The 21,485-nt window shown below is 39.2% G+C and overlaps 1 non-coding gene across 1 annotated transcript; it reads right to left on the bottom strand.

Moving 5' to 3' along the window:
- Positions 1-8,161: 8,161 nt before the first annotated feature.
- Positions 8,162-8,235, bottom strand: TRNAI-AAU (transfer RNA isoleucine (anticodon AAU)). Its single transcript has one exon. It is a non-coding gene; the product is annotated as a tRNA-Ile (tRNA).
- Positions 8,236-21,485: the final 13,250 nt, after the last annotated feature.

A 21,485-nucleotide genomic window follows, 5' to 3' on the forward strand; every position in this document is an offset into this window, starting at 1 on the left:
GGAATAGGTAACAACAACAACAACCCAGGTCAGTGAATCACTGGGAGGTCTTCAAACTCTGAAAGAAGAGAAGTATTTTTATGCATGAGGGCTAGGGACCACAGATGAGATAGGTAAACCTGTTGTTGTCAAGTTGATTCAGACTGTTGGCGACCTATAGGACAGAGTAGAACTGTCCCACAGGATTTCCAAGGAGAGGCTGGTGGATTCTAACTGCTGACCTTTTGGTTAGCAGCCAAGTTCTTTTCTTTTCTTTTTTGAATATTTTTATTGTGCTTTAAGTGAAAGTTTACAAATCAAGTCAGTCTCTCACACAAAACCTATTCTTGCTATATACTCCTAGGTACTGTCCCGGTAATGAGACAGCACACTCTTTGTCTCCATCGTGTATTTCCGTGTCCATTCAGCCAGCTTCTGTCCCCCTCACCCTTTACATCTCCCCTCCAGACAGGAGCTGCACACATAATCGCAGTGTCTACTTGATCCAAGAAGCCCAATCCTCAGCAGTATCATTTTCTGTCTTACAGTCCAGTCCAATCCCTGTGAGAAGAATTGGCTTCAGGAATGGTTCCTGCCTTGGGCTAACAGAAGGCCTGGGGACTATGATCTCCATGGTCCCTTTGGTCTCAGTCAGACCGATAAGTCTGGTCTTTTTATAAGAATTTGAGGTCTGCATCTCACTGTTGTCCTGCTCCTTCAGGGATTCATTGTTGTGCTCCCTGTCTGGGCAGTCATCGGTTGTAGCCAGGCACCATCTAGTTCTTCTGGTCTCAGGCTGATGTAGTTTGTGACTTTTGTGGCCCATTCTGACTCTTGCGCTCATACTTACCTCCAGTCTCTGCTGTTCTTCATTCGCCTTTGCTCCACGTGGTTCAGACCAGTTATTGCCTCTTAGATAGGTGCTTGCTAGCATTTGAGGCCCAAGATGCCACACTCCAAAATGGGATGAAGAATGTTTTCTTAATAGATTTTATTATGCCAATTGACCAAATGTCCCCTGAAACCATTGTCCCCAAACCCCCACCCCTGCTACGCTGGCCTTTGAAGCATGTGCTTTATTCAGGAAAGTTCTTTAGCAGCCAAGTTCTTAACCACCCAAGTTCTTAACCACTTTACCACCCAGGCTCCCTGAGATACATATAAGGTGTAAATAAACCTTTCATAATGTCAGTGAATGATCACAGCTTTGGGGAGACAAATGGCATGCATCAACATCATTTCAGGGAATACTCTCGTCTTTCCCTTTCTGGAACATTCTTATCACTTGCTTATGCATAAACCACAATTTTGTCATACATCAGTTACAAGGGATTTTTCTCAGATCAAAAATATTTTTATCATATGACTACATAGTTGTTCACTTAAGGTGGGGTTCATGTATTTTGAAAGCAGAAGAAAAAATGGGATAATGCACAAAGGGAAGTTTCAATTCAAACCTCCACCAGTCGGTCATGCCATTAACCCCAGTTTTAAGGTGCTCTTTCACAAATAACTCCTCTGATCATGAATCTCCACTGCGACTTCTTTATACTATTACATTAATGCTTTCTTTTCCATGGAGCTCTGGTGGTGTAGTGGTTAAGACTTTGGCTGCTAATTAAATGATCAGCAGGTTTAATCCACCAGCTGCTCCTTGGAAACCCCATCAGGTAGTTAGACTGTGTTCATAGGGTTGCTATAGGTCGGAATCGACTCAACAGCCATGGGTTTGAGTGCTTTTTGTTTTCTTTTCTTTTGCATGGATGTACTCTATGGATGTTTTCCTTCTGTACTTAAAATATCATACACTGACGCCCTCTTTTACCATGCCATAACTCATATTCTCTGCTTCTGTGATCATCTGGTTGGGGGCATATATACAGTAAGGCCAGATTTGAAGAAATAACTTGGCATTTTCAAAACACTAACTCAAAGTTTGAAACTAGAGTTCCCTACAAATTTAGTTTTTGTAGGGATATTAAGAAAAGGCATATCAGGCATAGGAGGCACTGAATGAAGTTAAGTAGCTTTTTGGTGAATTTTTCTGATATGTTGTTGCATTTCTCCCTGCAGTGTTTACCTAGTCATAACAAGAAGTATTAGCAATGGCACAGACAAATACTAAACAAAATCCTTAAATTTCAGCAAAATCTTGAAGTCCCCAGAAGGATGGTGTGTCCAAAGAGACGTTCTCGGCTTTCTTAACTTGAGATAAAAAGATCCAAGGTTTAATTTTTGGACCTTGCTTGTACATGGAATAGTGAGGAGAGCTAATTATGGTCCTTTTCATAAGTACAATATAGTCAAATATATTGAAATATTATGGTCAAACATTTTCAAGGAAAAGTAAAATTCACTCACAAATGACAAACTTAAAAATGGCTACAGATGACTTATTATAATAATTCTAAAAAATGATGGACTTCATGGAAACATATTATATAACTAATGCAAGGTTAAACGAATTTAATTAAAAATTCTTTAGATGAAAATACTGTTAATCATAATGATTAATGTTAATTTCAAAGAGCTTTAGATATAACATATAATCATCTTGGGGCAGAATATTAAATAGTTAGGATATACCAAAAATATACCAAGATTACTAAGATTTTTTTTTTTTTTTTTAACAACATCTGAAGAGTAAGAAAAAATTTCCTGGATAAATAATGTGAATTTCCCAGTTAAAACCCTTTCAGGATATGTTGGCCAGAACCTGCCCACAAATATTTTTGACATCTCAGGTTTCTTGGAAGGATAATTTTCTCACTGAAAGCATTTGCTGTCCTCCAGTGGTGGCCTGGTCAATGTTCAAAAGATGAAAGAAGAGGTCTTTGGTGAATATTCACTAAGGTAGGAGGCTTAGGTAGGAGGCAGTGTTACCAGGAAGTGTGACTGGGTCAGATTCTTGTCTCTTTTGGGTTTTGTATGGCTTGATAAGTTTAGATGGATGGATTTTATTTAGATTTTTTGGCTAAAGCTGAAAATTAAAGAAAAAGTTGCTCAGAGGAAAGAAAACGCAGGTACAAATAATCATTTTCCCTAGTGATTCCTGAAATTCTAAATTAGTGTATTAGGGCAGATTTTAAAAGGCACTTGAAAGAGAGATTTATTTCCTAATTTCTTTGAATAGAAAGGAACTTGAGTCAGCTTTGTTATCAGAAGCAAAGAAGGAGGAAGCTTTGGCAATGAAACAGAGAGGGTAGGAATTGAGATTTAACCCTGCAATTCTTTATTCTGTTTAGTAATTTAGAGACAGTGTCTTGCAGGAAAGGAAAAAAAAAAAAAGGAAAAAACCTGTCTTTAAGGAGCTCAAATAAAAATCCAAATACAAACTTTTGCCTGCAAGAATCAAAACAAGAACCAAAAAATCTACGCAAGGACCAAACAAAGAATAAAAATTGCAGGAACCCAAACAAGTCTACAGTACAACTCAAAAAAACTTTGATGCAAGCAAGCAGATTTCATTTTCATGAGGTTATTTAGGTTAAACAGACTCTGAGAAATTATGGAATTGGAGACTAGATAGAGTCTGGGTTCTCAAATTCTTGGGTGTGTGAAAGATAATGCAACATCAAATCCCACTTGTGACACCAAATACATCGAAGTGTAAAACTAACCAGAAATCTGTAAAGAGAGAAATGGTAGATTTTATTGTAGAATAGAAAACAGCCAAAACAACAACCCAGCTTGGGGTAACACTGAGAATGACTCCTGTGTTGCATTAGCACTGGGAGGTGCTTCAAACTCTGAAAGGGGAGGGAGAGTTTTATGCATGAGGACTGGGTGTTACACATGTGTTACATATGAGTCACAAGTAAACTTTTCACAAGGTCAGTTAATCATCAGATTTTCTGTGAGCAAAGTGTGTACATAAACAACTTTCTATGGAACAGGATGGTCATTACGTTCCTGAAACATTCTATTGCTTGCTTATTCGTGAACCACAAATTTCTCATACATCAACTTAAAGTGTTCTCTCTTAGAACAAAATATATTCATCATAGAACGAATACGTATTTGTTCACTCAAGAGGTAGAGGATGCACACATGCTGAAAGCAGAAGAAAAAGGGGATATAAGACAAAGGGAATTTTAGAATCAAACCTGAGTCAGTCAGTCATGTCAAGCATCTCAGCTTTAATGTGTTGTTTCACAGGCCTTTATTCATTCATTCATTCGTTCATTCATTCATTCATTTATTGAAATGAGAAAAGTCTGTTTTGGCTTCTCTTTCATGCAGTGAATTGGGAACATGAATGTTCTTTTTTTATTGAACTTTAGATGAAAGTTTACAGAACAAACTAGTTTCTCTTTAAACACTTAGTACACATCTTGTTCTATGACATTGGTTAACAATGCACGGCATGTCAACACTCTGCCTTCTCCACCTTGGGTTCCCTATTGCCAGCTTTCCTGTCCCTTCCTGCCTTCTAGTCCTTGCCCCTGTGCGGTTGTGCCCCTTTAGTCTTGTTTTCTTTTCTGAGTCTATCTGATCTTTGGCTGAAGGATGAACCTCAGGAGTGACTGTACTACTGAGCTGAAAGAGTTCCTGGGGGTCATACTCTCAGGGTTTCTCCTGTCTCTGTCAGATTAGTAAGTCTGGTCTTTTTTGTAAGTTTCAATTTTATTCTACTTTTTTCTCCAGCTGTGTCCCAGACCCTCTATTGTGATCCCTGTCAGAGCAGTCAGTGGTGCTAGCTGGGCATCATCTAGCTGTACTGGACCCAGTCTGGTGGTAGATGTGGTCCATTGGTCTTTTGGACTACTCTGTCCCTTGTATGTTTAGTTTTCTTCATTCTTCCTTGCTCCTGAAGGGGTGAGACCAGTGGAGTATCTTAGATGGCTGCTCACAGGCTTTTAAGACCCAAGCTGCTACTCCCCAAAGTAGAATGTAGAACATTTTCTTTCTAAACTATATTATGGCAATTGAGGTAGATGTTCCCCGAGACCATGGTTCCCACAGCCTTCAGCCCAGAAATTCGGTCCCTCAGAGAGTCTGGATGTGTATGGAGCTTCCATGACCTTGTCACAGACCATTTTTGAAGGCCACCTTTACTCTAATAAAATGAGATGATGGGATTTAAGAGCTGAAGTAACTCCTTGTGACATATTTGTTAAAAGTCCTTTGCCTGTTCTGTGGAGAATATTTTCTACAGGGAAAAGAATAGATTGAAGAAGATCTGTTAAGTCCCTTTCCTCATGCTACATGTAAGAAATGCCAATGGCTTGAATATGACACCCCCCCCAAAAGTCCAACTTTTTTGCTATTTTTGTTATTGAGTTTAACTCTCCCAATAAGGTTTCCAAGGAGTGCTGGTGGGTTCAAACTGCTGAGCTTTTGTTTAGCAGCCATAGCAATTAGCCACAGCTCCACCAGGGTTCTTGACATGATGTAGAGGACCTTGAATTTCTATAGGTGCCTAACCAGAAGTAGTGCGACTGAAGAATCTAGTTTTATACAAAAGTTTGTTAAGGGGTAATAGTTAAAGCTGGAATCCATTTGGTGTGAACATTTGTTAAAATCATTATGAATAGTTCCAGAAAGAAATGAGAGCACACACTGAAACTCATGGTTTATTGTTTCTTATACCTAGGGGAGGAATGGTCCATGAAGGGTACTTTATCTTAGCCAACAAAGAGGCCATGCTATAGGGAAATTGTGGTCTCACAAAGGAGCATATTGCAATTTCTGACAACCCGTTCCAAGTGACTAAGCCAAGAGTGGATGTTGCCGGGTTGTTCCCAAGAAACATCCCCATAGGAACTAAATGGTACATAACATAGAATCCTTAAACCAATGGTGTATCCCCATATGTTATGTCTCCTGCCTTTGATAATAGTGTAATTTTTCTTAATTTACTTCCTTCTGTAGTACTATATTAGAGACTCTCTGATTGTGATTCCGGGGATTCTGCTAGTCTCTTGTGTCTTGTGCACACAGGCAAATCTCTCGTGGGAATGATCATCTTTGTCTTTGCTCAACAAAAACCTCTTTTGATTAAATTTGATTCTGGGCTCTTTTACCCCTATGCCAGACAAGATGGTGGCTGTCAAGTTAACGAGAAGTAGTCAGAGACTGGATATATTTTGAAGACAGAAAGAAGAGAAATTCCTGACAAACTGGATGTGAGATATGAGAGAAAGAGTGAAATAAATGATGATTTCCAGGGTTTTTTGCCTGAAAGAGAGAAAGAATTGAGTTGCCATTAACTGAAATGGGGAAGATTGGATAGAGTAAGATTATTATAGAAAAACGTGGGTTCAGTTTTAGACATGCTAACTTTTAGATGCCTAGTATAAAACATCCAAGTGGTAATGCCAAGGAATCAGTTGTATATACAAGACCTGATGTTAATGGAGTGATGTAGTCTGCAGATACACATTTGTGAGTTGTAGGCATAGAAACCAAAAACCAGTTTTAGTCAAGTGGTTAAGAGCTTGTCTGTTAGGCACAGGGTCACCAGTTCAAAGCCACCAGCCACTCCATGGGAGAAATTTGTGGCAGTCTGCTTCCATAAAGATTACAACTTTGGAAACCCTATGGGGCAGTTCTACTGTGTCCAATAGAGTCTCTATGAGATAATGTAGGCATACAGATGATGCAAACCATGAGAATGGGTGAGATTACCAGGGAGTGAGTGTATATAGAGAAAAGGTTCAAGGACCAATCTGTGAGATAATCTACTATAGAATAAGTGAGGAGAGGGGAAACAAACAAAAACTATTGAGAAGGATGAGCCAGTGAGGTAGAAAGAGAGTCAGAACATCAGTGTCTTGGATGTTAAAAAAAAAAAAAAGTTTTAAGACGGTAAGTGTGTTCATTGACACTGAGAAGTTGTCTTACTTCCTTAGTGCTACTGTAACAGAAATACCACAGTTGTTTTCTTTAAGGAACAGAAGTTGATTTTCTCACAGTTAAGGAGTGTGGATGTCCAAATTCATGCCACAGCTCTAGGGGAATTCTCTCTCTCTCTTGGCCCTGGGGCAAGATCCTTGCCTCAGTTTCCATAGCCTCAGAGTTCCTGGGATCCTTGTTGATCCTTAATGTGCTTCTGTCTTCCTCTCTTTGTCCCTCCTTGTCTCAGTACCTAATCTGTTCTTTTTGTATCTCAGAACTGGTTACATTTAAGACATACCCTACACTGATAATGGCTTCAGTAACATAACAAAGAAAACTGACTTCCAAAGGGGATCAAATCCCAGGTATAGGTGTTTGGATATCAACACAAATTTTGTGGGGACACAATTGAACCCATAAGAAAAGTCAAGGAAGAGAAGGGCTCGAAAAAGTGAGAAGTCATTGGTGACCTTGACGAGAGTTTCCATGAAACCATAGTGTCAAAAAAACAGAATATAGTGGATTTCAAAACAACAGGAAAGAAACTGGAGATAGGAAACATGGATAACTCTTTAGAGGAGATTTTGTTATAAAGCCATAGGGATATGTTGAGTTAAGTGAAACCTTTTTATGATAGGAGACAAAGAGCATATGTGACTGTTCATGGGAATAACAGGATAAAAACATAGTTAGGAGAAAATCCAGAGGTTTCACACATTCACTCTGACTTTGGCACCTTTCTTGGTCCTGGAGAGCCAGAAAAAAAAAAAAAAAAAAAACTGTCTTCACAAGCAGAAATTATACTGGATGCCAGCCAGTAGTTTAAAAAAAAAAATGAAAATATGCGTTATATTTGACTGTCCGTATTTTAATAACTAGCAATACCATATTCAAGAGTAGGAAAGCGAAGTGTAAGGGATGAATATACACTCAGGTAGAGGAGATAATCAGGTAGAGAAAGCGCTTGACGGCCACACGGAGACACAGGGAGCTGGACCCTGAGGAAGGGAGAATGAGATGCTCAAATGGACAGCGGCCGTCAGAAACACACCCCATCTCCAAGACCATCCCGACTCCTAGGTAGTTTTCTTCACTAAAATTTCTATCTTAAGGCTTTAAGTCAGTTGTTTCAAAAAAACGTTTTTTCTTCCTCTGCCCTCCACTCCTCCTCCCAAAGAAGGAGAGCAAAGAGGTTTTAAGTGTCACTACTGAGGATTAAGGAGATAAAGACGACGTTTGATACAGATTTGATGTCACAGAGGCTATTTTCAAAGTGCATCAAGGGTGTAAAACGAGGACACCAAGATTTTTTTTTTTTTAATGAAAAAGCACTTCCTTTCAGTGGCCCGTACGGGGATCGAATCCGTGACCTTGGCGTTATTAGCACCAGGCTCTCACCAACTGAGCTAACCGGCCACTACCGTGACAGTTGTCTTCATTTTTCAAAAGTAGAAGCACTGTTCGCTCTTCACTTGTCCAAAAGATAACCACACAGTCAGTGCCGTGAATATACTCGCTTTTAAATAATCCTAAGTATAAAAAAATAATCGTAGCTATGATTAAATGACATTATTTTTTCAAGCTTCTCTTTATTTTTTCAAGCTTCTCTTTATTTTTTCTATTTCCCCTTTCCTCACTCCCGGAAAAAGAAAAAGAAACAAAATCTCTACCTGCAGCAGAGATGAATTCGCTTCTCCCATGGAAGATAACACTTACTAGAGCTCTTCGATTTCGTCCCAAGAGGAAGATTCCCTAGAGAGGGCTCCTTCATCCTACTCCAGGAAGCCTTTGAGAACTATTCAGACTGCCCCCGGGAAGGATCTGGTCGATTTGGTTCCCGCTCACGTCGTGAGAATTTCCCTCCAGAAAGGAAAGGAAAGTCCCCGGTGAATCATCCCTGCCTGTTCCTAAATCCTGGCCAGATGCCTCTTCTCTGCATTCCGTGAAAACGCCGTGCCGCGTGGATCTCAGTTGGTCCATTTTAGGATTTTATTGTTATTAACAGCTCATGTCCCTGTTTCCTTTCCCTGAGGCCGACGACTGTGTTGTCTCGTTCTGCACTGCTCTGGTATCCCTGGTGCCCACACAGCATGGTGGATTGCTCAAAAATTTCAGTTCATGAATGGGAAAAAGCGTACAGAATATCATCTTTGTTGGGGACCAGGTTTTGGAAAAATAAACAAAGGCTCTAGCTTTTGCTAACTGGCCAATATATTCTTTTAATCATTACCTGCAGTATTCCAACAGTGGAGGCCACGACGTTCTGATTCTTTCTGAGGTTTCAAGCTGCTCTCTCTGACCCCGCCACCCCCAGAAAAAATGGACTGTGGAGTGGAGAAGCCCGGACGCCACCATCTTCTCCCTACTGATCTGGGGGCAACTGCCATCTCTAACCTAAGTACAGAGTGTGTGGGTCAGCTATACTAAGCGATGCTTAAGGCAGAACCTGGAAAAGGAAGCTCCCTTCTAGCTAAGGAAAAAGAAAAAAAAAAAAAAAAGGAATGTTAGGGGAAGATAGTGAAAACTGCGGGAAGAAGAAAGAAAAGAAAAATATATCATAGTTTTCCTTCTCCTCCAGTAAATCAAATAAATGGAAGAAGAAACTACACACACATTTCATGGAATTAGGCACTTGTGAAGCCGAACATAAAGGTGTGTGATGCCCCAGGGCTGGACAATGGAGAGTCCACACTTGAAATTCACCCCCCACCTCATGTATCTGGCCTGCAGCTTGACATTACAGGGTCACATCCCTGCAGCTGCCCGGCCCATAGTGAGGACCCACGGACTTCCAGAGTTCAGTCCTGAGGGTCTGGGGCCCTGGTTCTTAAAGGATAATTTTCTTTCACTAGAGAGGTATTACACATGGGACAATATTGAAGAGTTTCTTGAAATCAGTTGATCCCTTCCCTCTCGCCAGCCTGCCTCTGTTTATAAAGGAATGGGGTCCATGAGGGAAAACTTTGTTATGAATAGTAGAGTTTGGTTGTTTATTTTAATACGAAAAAAGTATGAGTGAAAGAAGTGTACCATCAGTGTGAGAATTTCCTGGAGGAAAAGAGGGCTTTGAGATTATCCAGCCTGGGGCATCTAGAAAAACTCTATTCTGTAGAGGGAAGGCAAGTTTCATCGTAATGGCGGTTATCGGGTTTGCCGAATATAGGAAAGGCCTTGCTATGAAATAGGGTGGGAAAACATGTGTTTTTGAACTTAGAAAGGAACTAAGTTTATACGGGAGAGTCTCCCTGCGAACCCAACATATAAGATCCTATATATTGTGACCAACGCACCAACTCTCCTGCCCTCTGTGTGGTCATGAGCTGGAAAGCAGTACACCTTGTTCCTCAAAAAAAACCACTCCAAGTCAGTAGACTGGCTGAAACTCTGGTCTTCCACCAGCCCCAGGGATTGCAAGGGCCTCTCCTGCCTGGTTCCTCTCTGTTTCCCTGGTTTCCAAGAGGGTGGAGGCGGGTCTCAGGAGAAGAAGGTGCCCGCCCCACAGATCCCGGTCTGCGTGAAACCCCTGGACCTGGCTCCCTTCAGATTCAGAGCCTGGGATGTCCAGGTTTTCTGTCAAGCGAGGGTTTCAAATGCTTAGACGGAAAGGGCTCCGCTTTGAAATCTAGCGCTAGGGCCTCGGTTGTCAAGTGTCGTTAGAAATTTCCATCAATTCTTTTCATCTTTCCAAAGATCTTGTTCATCTGGTTTAATTAACATGATGTCGTCAATATGTCTTAAAAGTGAAAGACTTTAGAGGAATTATTTATATAACTAATGTAAGGCTAGGTTTTTTGTTTGTTTTAAGGCTAAAGTACATTTTAAAAATTTTAGGTAAAAATATTTTTAAAACAGAATGGTTAACATTAATTTCAGAGACCTTCAGATATAACAGATAATAATCTTGAAACATAATATTAGTTAGGAAATACCAAGATTATATCAGGATTATTAAGGTTTTTAACTTTTGACAGATAATAATCTTGAAACATAATATTAGTTAGGAAATACCAAGATTATATCAGGATTATTAAGTTTTTTAACTTTTGAATAGTAGTAAAAAATTTCATGGGTAAACAATGAGGATTTCCCAGTTAAAACACTTTCATGACAGGTTGGAAAGAAAGTGTCCACATTTTGGGGATTTTAGGATTCTTGGAAGGGGACTTTCCCACTGAAAGCACTGGCTGCCCTCCAGTGGGGGTCGGAGTACTGTTGAAAAATGATAGAAAAGTTCTTGGGAATATTCACTAATGTAGGAGGTTTAGGAATGAGGCAGTGCATCCAGGAAGTCTGGTTGGCTCAAACCTTTGTCTCTTTTGGCTTGTGTACAGCAAGGTAAGTCTTATAAGCATATTTATGGATTCCTGTGTGTGATAGGGAGCCCTGGTGTCTTTGGGTTGTGGGTGTGTGTGCCTCTGTGTGTGTGTGTGAGATATTTGAAAAATCAATGCAACTAAATGGATTTTGCAGGTTGTGCTGGAACATGTGTTGCCCACAAAGTATGTATCAAAATTCATGACTCAAAACATAAATTCAGAAAGACCTTGATTCAACATGACTGAAAACACATAGCATCAAAATTTTTTTCAAAGGAGAAAGTAATCATGTCTTGAAATGCGAAACTATCAATGTTGATGATGCTAGATTGAAAGGAAGCAGTAACTATCTAAGTCAGCAACTGAAATAATAAAATCCTGACATACAAATTTTAACTCAAAGAAAATTTGGTAATCTCAACTTGACAATGTGTTTCATGTAATTCATAACATACCAAAGAAACTTTTTAGTATTTTTCTCTTTATGTAATAGAAACAAATCTTTTGTGACTGTCTATGAGATTTCAAAATTGTCAGGTGTTTATCATGTTTGGGAAATTACTGTGCTAGAACTCTTACTTTGAAGGCAGATTCCACAAGAATAAAACCAACTCTTTAACCCAGCGAACAAGGAAAAGTGTATTTTAACAGAAGAAACTCAATTCTCTCTTTTGTTTTTTCATATTAAAGTTTTCAAAAATTCTCATGAATTAACTCATCAAACCATCAGCTGTAGCATTATAAGAACTTTGACTATATCAATCAAATTCATTCATTTAACAAGCTTTTAAAATTTCTTGTCTTTTTTTCGTATTTCTCATTTCATAATCCTTCAATACACACACAAACCCCCGATACACATAAATATACCCTTTTTATGTGGCATACTTTCTATTTGACCTTCTTTTAACTTTCTGTAACTTTGAGTATCCATCTAAATTCTTTTCCCATGCTTTTCTTTTTCTCATCTCAGCTACTTTACCTCCTTTCAATTTTCTACAGGTTTCCTCCAACCTTCTACAACTACGTATATCCATCCAAATTCCTTTAAGAAAACACATTCCATATGTTTAATCTAGTCTGAATTACTTAAAGACATGTTGGAGACTGCTTTGAATTTGACACATTAAGAAAATGTTACATATTATGTGAAACATTTTGTCAGAACAAATTCACTTCATTAATTCTTGGCAGTATTAGGACTACTCAATTTCTATAAGCACTTTCTATCATTTTATACTTTAACATCTTACAATAAGGTCTATGATCCATTGAGTTAATGTTTTGAATGGTTTGAGATAAGGCTCTAAATTCAGCTTTTTGGGTGTGGTTATCCAATCGCCCCGGCACTATTTGTTGAAAAGACAGTCCTTTCTGTGTTGAAGGCTGAGGAGCGTTGTTTAAAAACAAATCAATTTCCTCTGATCAGAAGATTCTGTGTTTGACTCTGACTGCCTAAATATCGTACAGAAAAAAAAAAAACAACTTGTATTTTTCATTTACAGAAATTAATTTAATTTTCTAAAATAAACATTTTTGGTTGTAAAAAATACTATTCAGTTGATTTTGTTAATATTTTTCTCCTTGTTTTATTCTTTAAAATGTTTCTAACATATCTCACTAAGAACAACGGAGTTCTACAGTCTGGGGAAACAGATTCTGCTTTAGACATGCCTATAAAGGTCTGACTCTCTTGCCTCAACTCTGATGGGCCATCCCATTTCCAGAGCTCCTCATGGGATCAGCTCAGGCCTGTGTCATTTCCTGTCAACTCTTCCCCTTCTAATCATGCTTCCCTCACACCCTCACAGGTGCTATTCCCATAGTATTCCCTAATAAACTTCCTGCACACAAATATCTAATCCATGTGAATACAGGTTGCGCCAGGAGTGGTCCAAGGAGCCAAACACTAAGTGGGATTTTGTAGCTGACTTACTCTCCATTCATATGGCAATGAAGACACCACTCCTAGTGCTAGGTGGAATATGGATGTCCTCAGCATGTTGTAGTAGTGCAATTGTTAAGACATCTATCCCTGTCAAACTGGGATAGGATGCCAATGCATCCAGTGCAAACAATAATGTAGACATTTAAGAGTTCTGGGGAAGTAGGACTGATGGCTCTCCTTGAATGTCATTGAACCACTAAGAAAAAAAAAAAAAAGAAAGAAAAGCTAAAGTTCATTAATTTCTAATTTAGACAAAATGTAATAGACAGAGTACCTCTGTGAAAGCATCTAAAGAGACTTTTATCTCCTGAGCCCTAAGGAGACTTTTATCTCCTGAGCCTTATATTGTCCATGGATATTTGGACAGTCAGGACATCTGCAGAGGATAACACTACATTAATATATCATGTTAACTGGACCAAATGGACAAAGCATTTGGAAAGCAGAAAAAAAAAAATGATGGTGACTTCTGATGCCTACCTCAGTGGGAGTGGTTTGTAAGACTGAACTCTATACAGTCCATCCCTGAGACATCCAACATCCTTATATTCTGCCTCTCACGTGCCTAACTCTTTGCAATGATACAGGGAAGTTAAGCTCTCACAAAGCAATGTATTGCTATTTCCTCCTGACTGACCTGAGAAGCAATTGCAAGTCGCTAAGCCAAGAGCAGGTATTGCTAGGTTGTTCCCAAGGGAACCTTCCGAGAGTAACTAAATGGAACCTAGCCAACAAAGATTCCTTAAACCAATCATGTATTCCCATATATTCTGTTTCCCACCTTTGACAATGATGAAATTTTCCTTAATTTACTATTTTCTGTAAGAGTGTATTAGAGAAGCCCTGTTTCTTATTCTGTGGATTCAGCTAGTCTCTTGTGCCCAGTGCACACTGGAAGATACTTCATTGCAATGACTGTGTTTGTTTTTGCTTAATAAAAATCTCTTGATTAAATTTGTTTCTGGAGTCTCCTCCTACAATGTAGAATATGGTGACAGTCAAGGTAGTGAGAAGTAGTCAGAGTCTGTATATATTTTAAAGATAGAGACAAGAGTAATCTCTGACAAAGTAAATGTGAGATGTGAGAGAAAGAGTGGAATCAATGATGGCTTGAAGGTTTTTTGCCTGAAAAAATCAAAGAACTGAGTTGCCACTAATGGAAATGGATATAGCAGGATTATTAAAGAAATATTGGGAGTTCAGTTTTAGACATATTCACTTTTACATGCCTAGGAGAAAACATCCAAATGGTAATGCAAAGGAATCAGTTGTATATACAAGAATGGAGTTTAACGTAGCAGTATAGACTATAGATACAACTTTCTGATTTGTAGGCATATAAACCAAAAAATCAAACCCTTTACTGTCAAGTGGCTAAGTGCTCAACTGCTAATGAAACAGTCACCAGTTTGAAATCTCTGGCCATCCTACGGGAGAAATATGTGGCATTTGGTTTCCATAAAGATTCAAACCGTACCCAACCCATTGCCGTTGAGTAAATCCTAACTCAAACTAAGCTATAGGACAGGGTAGAACTGCCCCATCGTGTTGCCAAGGCTAGTGGATTCCAAACCCCGACCTTCTGGTTGACAACCAAGCTCCATAAAGTTTACAGCCTTGGAAACCTCATGGGGTAGTTCTACTCTGTCCTATAGGGTCACTATGAGATGATTTAGGCATATAGATGAGTTAAACCATGAGAATGGGTGAAATTACCAGGGAGTGAGTGTATATAGAAAAGAAGTTCAAGGACCAATCTGTGAGACACTCTACTATAAAACAGGAGAAGAAAGGCAAAAGACTCAAAGAACATTGAATAGGGTTCACCAGAGAGGTAGGTTGAAATGCTGTCAGGACAGCAGTGTCCTGGAAAGAAAAAAAAAATGTTTTAAGACAGTAAGTGTGTTTATTGACACTGAGAAGTTGTCTTAGTTTCTTAGTGCTCTTGTAACAGAAATCCCACAAGTGGTTTTCTTTACAGAGCAGAAATCTATTTTCTCACAAGTTTAAAGGTTGGAAGTCCAATTTCAGGGCATAGCTCAAAGGAAGGTGCTCTTTCTCTGTCCCCCCTGGGGAAAATCCTAGTCTCAGTTTCTATAACCCCAGAGATCCTGGGTGTGGATGATCCCCACATGTGCTTCTGTCTTCCCCACTTTGTCCTCCCTTGTTTCAGTGCCTAATCTGTACTTTCTGTATCTCATAAGTGGTTACATCTAAGACATACTCTACACTGATATGGCCTCATTAACAAAACAAAGAAAACCCAATTCCCAAATGAGATTAAATCCCCATTACAGGGGTTTTCATTCCAACACGTATTGAGGGGACACAACTGAATCCATAAGAGAAGTCAAGGAAGAGAAGGTCTTGAAAAAGTGAGAAGAGTCATTGGTAATCTTGACAGGAAGTTTCCATGAACTGGGGGTGTCAAAAAGCCAGAATGTAGTGGATTTCAAAACAGCAGACGGGAAACTGGAGATAGCAAATCTGGCGAACTCTTTAGAAGAGCTGGTTTTATAAAGTTATCTGAGAAATAGGGCAACACCTAGAGGGAAATGTTGGGTCAAGAGAAGCATTTTTAAGATAAGAGACAAATGGCATATCTCACCAATCTCGTGGCTCGATAGTCAGGAGAAAATCAAGAGGTTTCACACATTCACTCTGACTTTGGCACTGTTCTAGGTTCTGCAGATCCAGAAAAGGAAAAAAGAAAATCTGTCTTCATGTACAGAGATTATATTGGAAGCCAAATGATAGCTTAAAAGAAAGAAAGAAGGAAAATATGCATTGTGTTTCACTGGGATTACTATAAAACTAGAAGTACCTATTTCAACGGTAAGAAAAGGCCTTGCAAAGGATGAGGAGACAGTCAGGTAGAGGAGATAATCAGGTACAGAAAATACTTGACGGTCACATGGGAACACAGTATGTTGGACCCTGAAGAAAGGACAAGTAGAAGGAGCATACACACATGCCATCCCCAATGACATCCCCACTACTAACCTCCTTTTATAGCTAAAATTTCTACCTTAAGCTGTTATGTCACTTGTTCCAAATACCCCTTGTTTCTTCTCTTCACCACAGTCACTTTTGAGGGGGAGTAATTGGGTAGGTGTCACTACTGAGGATTAAAGACATAAAGCTGACATTTAATCTAGATTTTATAGCAGTGTATGTATTTTCAAAGTGCATCTGGGTGTGAAGTGAGTGCAGCAAAGTTTTTTCTTTTTTTTTTAATCTGTCATGGATTGAATTGTATCCCCCCAAAATATCTGCGGACTTAGCTGGGTTATGATTCCCTTGCATTATTGTATGATTCTCTACCATTTCATCTTCTGATGTGATTCCCCTATATGTTGTAACTCCTCTCACTGTGAAGTAATAAGATGGATTAGCAGCAGTTATATCGATGAGGTCCTCAAGATTAGTTAGTGTCTTAAGCCAAACTCTTTTGAGAAATAAAGGGAGAAGGGAACAGAGAGACATGGGATCCTCATACCACCAAGAATTCTGTGTCAGGAACTACGTTTGTTATCTCCCTCTTCACTCATTCGAAGGAGACTGTCATTAACCTAATCTTAATTATGACCAAGGGACACTATTTTTTTCAAGCTTCTCTCTTTCTTTTCTAATTCCTCTTTTTGCACTCCCACAAAAAGAAAAAGAAAAGAAACTACCTCCAGCACAAACGAACTTCAGTCCTCCATTGCAAAATAAGATGTTCTAGAACTTATCTATTTGGTCCTGAGAAAAAAACTCACTGGAGAGTGCTCCTTCATCCTTCCTACACCAAGGAGACTTTGAGAAGGATCCTGAGACCTGGGAAAGCATCAGGTTGATCAGGGCATGAGGATTTCTCCCCAGATGGGAAGGAGGATCTCTGGTGGATCTGCCCTGTGTATTCCTAAGTCCTGGAGAGATGGCTCTTCTTTGCACTCCGTGAAAGGCTAAAGTTGATTAATTTCCAATTTAGGGCCAAATATAAAGGCAGAGTACCTCTATGAAAGTATTGAAGGAGAAGTATTATATCCTGAGCCATACATGGTCCATGGATATTTAGAGTGTCAGGACATTTGGAGAGGATAACATTGGTTCACTATATTAATGACATAGGGTTCATTGCCATATCAATAGAGAGTGATCCAGTTCCAAAATCCCATTTACTGTATGGTTCCTTGGGCCACTCCTGGCACAAGCTGTATTCACGTGGATTAGATGTTTGTGTGCAAGAATTTTAACAGGGAATGCTGATGGAACAATACCTGTGAGGGAGTGAGGTAAGCAGTATTAGAAGGGGAAAAGTTGGCAGGCAGCAACACAGGCCTGAGGTGATTGCCTAAGGAGCTCTGGAAATGGGATGGCCCTTCAGAGTTGAGGCAAGAGAGTCAGACCTTTATAGGCATGTATTGAGCAGTCATTACTGTAGGCTGCTTTCAGAGAGGGAACATGACCTGAATGAGACAGTTCCTTTCAGCTGAGGGCAATTCCTCAAGAGGGCCTCACTTGGTGCCATGAGGGAGCAACATTCCTGGCAGCTGAGGAAATGAATGCCTTGGTCTCGAAAGAAAGAAATCTGGGTGGCACAACCCAGCACCCAAAACAGAGATCAGGGTTGGAGACAGGCTTAGCAGGGACCTGCTAACCAGCAGTAGGACGTTTGTTAGGTTACTACAGTAATTCAGGCTAGAGATGCAGGTAGTTTGGGCCAGGTTGGTAGCAGTTCTGGACTTAAAAATTTTGTATCATTTTGAAAAAGCACCAAGAGGACATCCTGACACAGAGAAATGTTGTGATGACTACGTGAGAAGTGTATTTCGATGTCCTGATTTTGATTTTAGAGCATAGGTAAGTCATAAAACAATGTTGTACCCAATTTATAATTGATATGCACATAAATTTTCATACTCAAAAATAATGGAAATGAATTCAGAAATTCTACCATTGATCCAGTTCTTGAAATGCTCTTATGTAATGAAACTAGAAAAACATAATCCCTAAAATTATAATCATCCTATAACTATTTCTTTTATATACAATTTGGAAATACGGAAGTTATTTACTATACTAAAATAGTATTTTCAGTGAATGCGGTATTAGATGAATTGATTACTGTGCCAATGGCTTGCTTTCATTTAAAATGGTGGAGATTAACATGCCTCAGTATTATTGGAAATGGCTTCTTTTCACACAAGGAAGAAGCAGTAATCCTTAGTCGGGGCCAGTGGTGCAAAGGAAATCCATGTGACTGTGGGTGGAATCACTTCTGAAGACGGTGTCTAAAGCAGAATCTGTCCCAATGGCTGTAGAACTCTGCTGTCCTTAAGGGGCTATTTTAAAAATATTTTCAAGACTAAAAAAAAGAGAAAAATATTGAGAACATTAAAGTGGTGCTATTTGTTATCACCCAAAATATTCATTGAAAAAATTAGATCGATTTCTATAAATGAAAACGACAAATGAATTTTTTTTTTCTGTAAGATATTTAGCCAGTGAGAGTGAAACATAGAATCTTCTGATTCATAGCCAAGTGATGGTTTCTGACTCATCGCAACCTATTTCACAAAAATACAAAGATAATTCAACACAGAAAATGTAGCTTCTTCAACAAATATTGCTGGGACAATTGGATATCCACATAAAAAAGATGAATTTAGAGCCTTACCTCCAATGGTACACAAACAGTAACTCAGAATGGATCATAGACCTAAATATAAGAGCTTAAATTATGAAAGTTTTAGGTGAAGACGTTGGAAAAAATCCTTGTGACGTTGGGTGAGGCAGAGTTCTTAAATATAACACCAAAAGCACTATCCATAAAGGGAAAAATTGACAAACTGGACTGAATCAAAATGAAAATCTTTTGCCCTTCGGAAGACGCCACTAGGGAAATGAAAAGAGAAACCATAGGCAGGGAGAGAATATCCGTAAATCATGTAACTCATGAAGGACTTGTATCCGGAATACGTAAAGAACTTTTACAAATCAATAACGATAAGATAAATGACAAATCTAAAACACACAAAGTATTTGAATGGACTTTTCCCCAGAGAAAAAATACAAATGGCTAATGAGGACTAGAAAAGATGTTCAACATCACAGTCATTAAATGAAAAAAAAAAAAAATCCAAATCCATTGCTGTCAAGTCAATTCCAACTCATAGGAACCATAGGAAAGAGATGAACTGCCCTATAGGGTTCCCAAGGAGTGGCTGGTGGATTCAAACTGCTGACCTCTTGGTTAGCAGCTGTAGCTCTTAACCACTGTGCAACCAGTGCTCCTCATAGTCAATATGCACAAATGAAACCACAGTGCAACCAGTGCTCCTCATAGTCAATATGCACAAATGAAACCACAGTGAGCTACCATTGCACACCTACTTGTATTTCTTTACCAGAAAACATAGAGGATAACCTGGGTTGCCAAGGATGTGGAGAAATTGGCACTCTTATACAGTGCTCGTGGGAATGTAAAATGACACAGCCACTTTAGAACACAGTTTCACAGCTTTTTAAAGGGTTAATTATAATTTTTATGTATTGTTACAGGTTGAATTGTATCCTCCAACAATATGGGTTATAAATTCGAAACCCTTTACCTGTGGAAATAGAACACATAAACATTGATATCCTAGGCATTAGTGGGCTGAAAGGGACTGGTATTGGCCATTTTGAATTGGACAATCATATAGTCTACTATGCTGGGAATGACAACTCAAAGAGGATTGGTGTTGCATTCATCGTCAAAAAGAACGTTTCAAGATCGATCCTGAAGTACAACGCTGTCAGTGATAGGGTAATATCCATACGCCTACAAGGAAGACCAGTTAACAAGATTATTATTCAAATTTATGCACCAACCACCAGGTTCAAAGATGAAGAAATGGAAGATTTTTATCAGCCGCTGCAGTAGGAAATTGATCGAACATGCAGTCAAGCTGCCTTCATGATTACTGGCGATTGGGATGCAAAAGCTGGAAACAAAGAAGGACAAGTAGTTGGAAAATATGGTCTTGGGATAGAAACAATGCCGGAGATCGAATGATAGAATTTTGCAAGACCGACAACTTCATTGCAAACACCTTCTTTCACCAACATAAACGGCGACTTTTTTTTTTTTTTTTTATACACATGGACCTCGCCAGATGGAACAGACAGAAATCAAATTGACTACATCTGTGGAAAGAGACGATGGAAAAGCTCAGTCTCATCAGTCAGAACAAGGCCAGGGGCCGACTGTGCAACAGACCATCAATTGCTCATATGCAAGTTCAAGCTGAAACTGAAGAAAATCAGAGCAAGTCCACGAGAGCCAAAGTACGACCTTGAGTATATCCCGCCTGAATTTGTAGACCATCTCAAGAAAACATTTGACGCATTGAACACTAGAGACTAAAGACCAGACGAGTTGTGGAATGACATCAAGGACATCATCCATGAAGAAAGCAAGAGGTCACTGAAAAGACAGGAAGGAAAGAAAAGTCCTAGGTGGATGTCAGAGGAGACTCTGAAACTTGCTCTTGAGCGTCTAGCAGCTAAAGCAAAAGGAAGAATTGAGAATTAAAAGAACTGAACAGAAGATTTCAAAGGGCCTCTCGAGAAGACAAAGTAAAGTATTATAATGACATGTGCAATGAGCTGGAGATGGAAAACCAAAAGGGAAGAACACACTCGGTGTTTCTCAAGCTGAAAGAACTGAAGAAAAAATTCAAACCTCGAGTTGCAATAGTGAAGGATTCCATGGGGAAAATATTAAATGATGCAGGAAGCAACAAAAGAAGATGGAAAGAACACAGAGAGTCATTATACCAAAAAGAATTAGCCAATATTCAAGAGGTGGCATATGATCAGGAACCAATGGTACTGAAGGAAGAAGTCCAACCTGCTCTGAAGGCACTGGCAAAAAACAAGACTCCAGGAATTGATGGAATATCAATTGAAATGTTTCAACAAACAGATGCAGCACTGGAGGTGCTCACTCCTCTATGCCAAGAAATATGGAAGGCAGCTTCCTGACCAACTGACAGGACCATCCATATTTATGCCTATTCCCAAGAAAGGTGATCCAACTGAATGTGGAAATTATAGAACAATATCATTAATATCATATGCAAGCAAAATTTTGTTGAAGATCATTCAAAAACATCTGCAGCAGTATATCGACAAGGAACTGCCAGAAATTCAGGCTGGATTCAGAAGAGGACATGGAACCAGGAATATCACTGCTGATGTCAGGTGGATCCTGGATGAAAGCAGAGATGCCAGAAAGATGTTTACCTGTGTTTTATTGACTATGCAAAGGCATTCGACTGTGTGGATCATAACAAACTATGGATAATACCGCGAAGAATGGGAATTCCAGAACACTTAATTGTGCTCATGAAGAACCTTTACATATATCAAGA

Source organism: Elephas maximus, chromosome 1 (assembly GCF_024166365.1).
Source record: "Elephas maximus indicus isolate mEleMax1 chromosome 1, mEleMax1 primary haplotype, whole genome shotgun sequence".
In the NCBI taxonomy this organism is placed as follows: Eukaryota; Metazoa; Chordata; class Mammalia; order Proboscidea; family Elephantidae; genus Elephas; species Elephas maximus.